This window comes from Capsicum annuum, chromosome 8, assembly GCF_002878395.1.
Source record: "Capsicum annuum cultivar UCD-10X-F1 chromosome 8, UCD10Xv1.1, whole genome shotgun sequence".
Lineage (NCBI taxonomy): Eukaryota > Viridiplantae > Streptophyta > Magnoliopsida > Solanales > Solanaceae > Capsicum > Capsicum annuum.
In genome coordinates, this window is record NC_061118.1 from 104,417,266 (window position 1) to 104,425,012 (window position 7,747).

A 7,747-nucleotide genomic window follows, 5' to 3' on the forward strand; every position below is an offset into this window, starting at 1 on the left:
CTTGTTTAGACTTTCTTTAGCATTAAGAGCTTGGTTTAGATCTATATGCATGACGTGGTTTATCTTTATGGGGTGCACATATGTATTATTTCTAATAGAGGCTCTCAGTTTAATTCTAGTTTTTTAAGGACATTTCAGGGGTATTTGGGTACCCAGGTTGATCATACCACCAATCTATCCTCAAACTGATGGACAGTCAGTATAGACTATTCAGGTAATAAAGGATATGCTCTGTATGTATGTTATAAATTTTAGAAGTTAGTAGGTGTAGTTTTTAACCTTAGTGGAGTTTGTTTATAATAATATCTACCATTCAATTATTCAGATGGCACCAATTGATGCATTGTATAGTAGGCATTGTCAAAGGAGTTTGCTTATAATAACAGCTACCATTCAATTATTCAAATGGTACCAGTTGAAGCATTGTGTGGTAGGCCTTATCAATCTCTGATTGGTTGGTTTAAGACACTAGAGTTTATTCCTCGTCGTATTAATTTGCTTCATAACTCATTAGATATAGTTTGGGTCATTTAGGATAAGCTACAAACAACTCAAAGCAGACAAAAGAGTTATTTTTATCGCAAGGCTTCATCCTTGTGATTTAAAAATGGTGATTGGGTATCCCTATGAGTATTACTAATGAAGAGAGTAATGAGGTTCAATAAGAAAGGAAAGCTCATCCCCCAGTATATCAAGCCATTTGAGATCCTTTAGATAGTTAGGGATGGAGCTTAGAAGTTGGCCTTTCCTCTATCCTTTTGATCCATCCATCCAGTTATCCATGTATCAATATTATGGCATTATATTTTTTATGGGTCTCTTATTCTTCGATTGGAATAATTTTAGTTAGATAAGAATTTAACTTTCGTTAATAAGCTAGTTTTTATTCTGTCTAGAGATGATAAATAGCTCTATTCAAAAGATATTTCTATGGTTAAGGTTCAATAAGAACATCATTAGGTTGAAAAGGATATCTTAGATATCGAGCGTGATATACGGACTAAGTACCTTCATTTATTTATGCCTTCAAGTATTTCTTAATGCTTTACTTCCTTGAATAAAATTCCTTTTATCACTTAATATTGTAATGACCCTCTATATAATTTTCTATGTTTTCATGTTTTTTCTATGTTTAGAACCTTCCCATATCTAACCCAAGTCATTTATGTCTTGTTGGCACTCACAATGCGATTATCAGCTCATTCATTAAGTTTTTGGAGCCATTTCTTTTTTTTTTTCGAGATTTCAAAGTGGAGAATATGATCTTGGGCCCAAACTTTCGTTAGACAGCCTTATATTCTAATTCTGACAGTTTTGTTAGCTCAAAAGTATCTCTTATGCTAGGGGATCCATAGTTTGGGTCTCTAGGAATCCAAACTCATTTTGGGTTATTGGGTGGATTGTGGTGAAAACTCAAACCTTATGTGTGTCACCCATATTTTTTCAAAGATACCATAGATAGAAATTTTGATGGTTTCATTAAGTTTAAAACACTAAATTTGGTATGATACCATTATTTGCTTGCATGCACGGGATTCTGAATGAATCCTAAGCACCCGATTAGAGTTTGTTAGGCCTTAACAAATTTTTTGGTGCTAAAGTTGCTAGTGTAGTCACTTTATCAACCCTGAGACAATTTTATCCATGTCTTGCTAGCTAAGGTAGGGTTGCGTAAACACCTATCATGCTATTTTAACGGTTATTTAGCCGCTAAAGCATCCATCATTGGTTGCTATATACATATTTGATTTTCCATAAGTTTTATCTTTATGTTTTAGTGTAAAAATGTATTGTATATAGTTGGAGCTTGATAATTATAGGAAAATTGAATATTGGAGTTTGGATTAGCATGAATGTGGTGTAGAGATCATTACCATACCTTTAATCCGTAAATTTTTAGTCAAATTTCATTTATATTGTAGTTAAAATCCTTGTTTTCCTAATTTAGGGCTAATGGGACTCAATTACGCTAATTTTTGGAGGGAATTGGTCCTTAAGCAAAGAGGGACACTGTGATAGATTCAATTTCATGATTCCAAAGATGCAGGTACATAGGGTTTTTAGTTGATTTTTGATACAAAGCATTAATATGAAATATAGGTATTGAAATTCTAGTCTTGATGTAGAGAATATTATTTTGATAGTATGGCAGCATTCGAAGGCTTTTTAAAAGGGAAAAGCTTTGATGTAGAGGATTATTCATAGTTTTTGCGGCATCTAAGTAGCCTAGGCTTTCCATTCTTTAATACTTTACTTGATTATAGTACTAGAATATTAATATTCTAGTTTTGGGTGGTGTTATACTGGTGGGGTATTTTTCTAGAAACTACTGCCAATTTTAGTAGATTAGGGCCTTTTCGGGTATAGTTCAGCCTCGTATTCCCTTATAATATCTTATGAACATCCCTTAGGACTAGACTTAGTCCTTATTTGTTTATACTTAGTACCTTGGAATGGAATTTAGAAACTGTAGTCTAGGATTAGGTAGGTGCTTGCCTTAGGTTAGGTTTTAGAGATTGGCAATGGTCCCCACAACCATTTATGAGGTAATATGCCTATTATTGTTCCTCGTTGATCTAAATAATGTGTATCCATTTCCTTAGGCTAATCCTTGAGCTTTATGCTGACTTAGTCACTTTAATAAGCCTTTGTATATTTGTTACCTCGGGTAAGGTGGTATTTGACATTTTTAGCTTATTATTGGAACCTTTATCACCTTTAGAGATTGACCACTTGACTTTAGAGTGTAGGACTTATTAGAATTAAGTGGACTTATATTCTTAGAGTGTTAATATTGTTAGCTTACTTTTCAGTTCTAGTTCAAGTTCGGCACCTAGCACATTATTATTTTTAATCAATTTTGGTTTGAGTCTGGGATTTACTATTATGATATCCTTCTCCAGTTCTAGTTTGATTTTAGCATTTATTACCTTTATGGATATTGTTTTGGTGAAATTCAATAGAAACTAGTAAGAATAATACTAGAAAGGAGTATCAGGAACTCTTATATCATGCTGGCTTATTTTATGTTTGTTATTGTAGTGATTTTGTCATTATATTATTGTTAATCTTTGCTTGCATCCACCGTGCTTGTGGGGGCTTGGTTGGGTTTATTTCTTCTTATTTATGACTTCTAGACTTATAGTGGTCCAGTTAGGATATAGCTAATTTGCTTACTATTTAACACCTTTGTGTAATAGAAGTTGTTGTTTCCATTTATAGCCTCGCTACTATTGACTATAGTTTATATATTCGCACTTATTAATTCTTTTACTGTAAATTTGCTCAGTAACCTATAATGCCTACTAAATTCCTATTATTTTCGTACTCATACTACACTTCTGCATCTTTTCTCTTGATCTAAATTTTGGTATGAGTCACCACCATTAATGATATCTAATAAGTCATCAATTTGACGACTTGTTAGCACTCTTTAAGCTTAAATTATCATACTTTTCCATCGATTTGGTGGTTATTTCATGTATGATGCTCATTTGTGCAGGTAATGGTTGAGAATGAAGATGAGCAAGCTATTCAAGCCAATCGGATGTCAAATATGAAAGAAAAAGATCCCTAAAGTTCACATGTATGTGACGGGAAGCCAAAATAGTGTCATGTATGCCCAAGAGGCACTTCATATGCACCCAAGGTGCACCCTACGTATACCTAATATACTCTTGATCTGTTCAAGCAGCTCAACAGTGTGTGGCATTTTTCTAATATCAGGAAAATGGGAAATTGGGGCCAAAAAGTGGGTTTTTTGCTCATTTCCTCATTATTAAATTATTGTTGAACTATTCTTGAGCTAAGGAATATTAGAATGGCCTTCAAGTGAAGAATTAGGAATTTTTATTGAAGATTTGTAGAAATTAAAGCTTGGATATTGTATTCTTTTTACTTTCTATGGATTAATTTGAATGAAATTTGGGCATATCTCTACTTTTTCTTTCTATGAGTAGCTAAATCTTCATCTTGGGGTTGTGCTTGAATAGGTTTTTATTAGTGGACGGGCTTTGTTTAGTTGTCTTCCTAATTAGCTATTTGATATGGGTGGTGTATTCACTCCTTGATTTAACTAAGAATTGGGGGTTGTAAACTCCAATTAACTTTATACCCATATCATCCTTGATAGAGGGGATATGGGTGTAAACAATAACTTGAATTAGTTCATTTATAGCATCTCTTAGACGTAAGAATGTTAATTATGCCATAGATTGGTGAAATTGTTACACTTATGAAGTGTTCGATAGAACCCATTAGTGATATTTTGTGTTTTATTGGCAAATTGACACTGAAACGTCTAGATCTAGCAGACCCATGACTTTTAGCTAATTTTTGACGAATAATCAATTACCAATGAAAGAACCCACACCTAGGAAGGTATCACCCCATGTCCCACCAACAATTGACTATTCTCTAATTATTTCTAGATTTGAAATAGTATTCTCATAACAACAAAAGTGACCAAAATTGTTAAACTTGAAAATATTCAAACCCCATTTTTTCTTTCATGTATGTTTACCACACATTACGGTTCAACTCCTAGTGGACTCCTAAGACTTTCGATTATTGAAATCATTGTCTTCACTTCCTACGAATTGAACCCCAATAAACATTGGGTTACTATACCGATGACGATCGTTTACACCTTAATGATGCAGTTTGAGCATCTTCAAATTTTGGTGCCATTGCTAGAGAGTAAAATATAGTTTTTATTTTTGTAGTGTTTTTAGTCACTTTGGGTCAGCCGTATTGTTTATTTTATATTGTTTATTATTTTTGTTCTTTCTTAGATGGGATAGTAGTATGCACAAGACTATGAGCCTACTGGTAGTAATACCAGTACTTTTAATGGGGATATCAAGGATGATGATACCTCACAGATGTGTGCTGATCTAGTGTTATTCGTATTCCATCGAAAACCAGAAATGGAGTGTTTCACATTACTAGAGTGATGTTTTATTTTCTATAAATGATAGGATTGTTTGGGGGTCAAGCATATGAGGATTTCTATCTACACTTGAAGAATTTAATTGATGTGTCTTATCCATTTGACATAGCTTACATATATCAAAAATTGATCCATTTATGTCTATTTCTATTCTCATTGACAGAAGCGGTCTTGTGGTTGCATGATCTATCACTTCATAGGTTGAGCTCACATAAGCATTCTTGGATAGGTAATTTCCTCCTTCTTAGATGTTACAACTGAGGGATGAAATAATCTACTTTTGCTAACTTTATGGAAAACCATTACATGAAGCTTAGCAATTATTCAACAATAAGATAATGCAATTCCCAAATCATAATGTCCCGGATAAAATGCTTCTTCAAATCTTCTGTAGGGTTTTTTCTCAATTGAAAAATATGTTAGCCGATAATACGGCTGGAGGATCTATTATCAAAATATATTTTGGTGTTGTGGCGACTTTATTAGATCAAATGAATAAGAAAAATAGTAGTTGGCATATAAGAGATACCGAGGTGGCTAAGAAGGCTCCCTTCACATTTTTTGTAAGCCAAGAGAAAAGTAAAGGGATAAGAAAAGAGATGAGAACATGGCTAAAGTGATGACTCAACTTGACCTTCTCACCAAGCATGTAATGGAAGCTCCTTCAAATGAGGTTAATGGCATTGACTTAGAGAGTGTCAAGTTTATAATAATGAGGAAGTTGAGTCTCTTGATAGCGAAATTTGGTTCTTGTCAAACCAATCGGGGGTTTCCATACCTATGAAAGGCAAGGTTGGAAAAAAAGAGATCTCGATAGAGATTGGCATAATAGAGATCATGATAAAAGTCAGTATTATAGAGATAAGGATAGGGATTATGAGCGGTAGGTACCTTCACATAATAGGGCCAAGGGTAGAGAATCAAGCTCTATTAACTCAGAGAAGCTCAAAAGTAAAGATCTCCTTGCTCATATCTTGATGTATGTTGAGGGAACCAATAAGATAGTGAGAGAGATAAAAAGAGATTTCATACAACTCAATCAAATGGTAATATCTCATTAAGCCTACACCAAGTAACTTTAAACCCAAGTAGGTCAAATCTCGGCTAATCTCAATGCAAGGCCAAATGGTGGATTGCCTAGTGATACAGTTACTAATCCTAAGAATGACGCTCACGTCATGTCATTGCCACTAGAGTGGTTGGACTCTTGATAAAGATGTTGTTGATTCTCATGAAGACTATAATGAAAGAGAAAGTAATGAACAATCCAATTAAAACAGAAAGTGGCTAAAGAAGCCAAAGGTTGCAATTCCAAAGGCGAATAAGCAAATTGTGGAAAAGCCAAATGTAGTTGAAGAAAGGGGTAAAAGTAGGGAAGAATAAAATTAAGTTTATGGTAATTCTCCAAGACCACATAAAACTCTAATTATTCCTTTTTCATAAATCGAAATTCCTCCCTCTATCCCATAAAGGGTCAAGAAGAAAGAAGATGATACAAAGTTTAAGAAATTTTTTGCAAAATTTAGCAACGTATCGATGAATATTCCTTTGTTAAAAGCTTTACAAGAGACTCCCAGGTATTCTAAATTCATTAATGAATGGTTTATAAATAAATGAGTCATGTATGTTGAAACTAAAAAGGTAACCTACAATTGTAGCTTCATAATGTCTAGCACAATAGTGACAAAAAAAGAAGACTTGGATACATTCATTATTCCTTACACTATTGGAAAAGCATTGTGTGATATTGAGGCAAGCATTAATTTAAAGACATTTACCATTTTACAAAATTTAGGATTGGGTGTTCCCTAACCAACCACAATAAGGCTTTTAATGGATGATCATTCTATCAAAAAGCCCATAGGAGTACTATATGATGTTTTTGTGAAACTGGGTCGGTTTGTCTTCATGGTCGATTTTTTTATCTTGGATTATGAAATGGACCATCAGATTTCCATCAACCTTGGTTGGCCATTTTTGGATACTGAACAAACTTTAGGTGATGTTTAATATAGGGAAAAGAAGTTTCTAGTCAATGATGAAGAATTGTCCTTCAATGTATGCAAGTCCATGAAGCAATAAAAGGACTTTCAAATTCTTTTAATATTTTGTGTGATTGACGATGAGGTGTCTAACACTATCAAATTAATATTATGTATGATCCCCTAGTTGGTGTATTGGAAAATTTAGGAAGTGAGGCAAATAAAGAACATAATGAATTGGTTGTTTCATTAATGGGTCATGGATCTTATACTGAAAACCTTTGCAAGTCAGATATTGATTTGAAGAATTGTAAACTTCCACCAACCAAATCATCTATTATTGAAATGACTCAACTTGCTTAAGTCATTGCCTTCACATCTTTGGTATGACTTCTTGGGTGAGAACAACACTTTGCCAATAATTATTATAGGTGATCTATTTCCTCGATAGTTTAAAGCCTTTAAATCTATGGTGAAAAAGTTCATTCGTGCTATTGGGTGGACCGTTGCAGACATCAAAGACATTGTTCACTGAATTTTCTTATATAAAAGTAAAATTTAGAGATGTCATGTCTAAGACCCCACAAATCCTAGTCTTTTCAGTCTTATATTTCATGACAAAAGAAGTCCTAGATTTAGAAAATTCCAGCTAAGTATGAGCACTTCGTCAGATTTTTATCCTTGAGATTTCAATGGTTTTATTTTTGACCCTTAAGGCCTTAAATTTTAAATTTTTGAGTTGAATCATGATTAGTGAGGTCAATGGGTGTTCTCAGGAAAGTTTTGGATTTTTTGGACCTCGTTAGAAGCTTGT

At 33.6% G+C, this 7,747-nt stretch overlaps 1 long non-coding RNA gene across 1 annotated transcript; it reads left to right on the forward strand.

The window, feature by feature from the left end:
* The first annotated feature begins 546 nt into the window (after positions 1-546).
* Positions 547-3,925, forward strand: LOC107879631. Its single transcript, XR_001677030.2, has 3 exons — positions 547-783; positions 1,949-2,047; positions 3,503-3,925. It is a non-coding gene; the product is annotated as an uncharacterized LOC107879631 (long non-coding RNA).
* Positions 3,926-7,747: the final 3,822 nt, after the last annotated feature.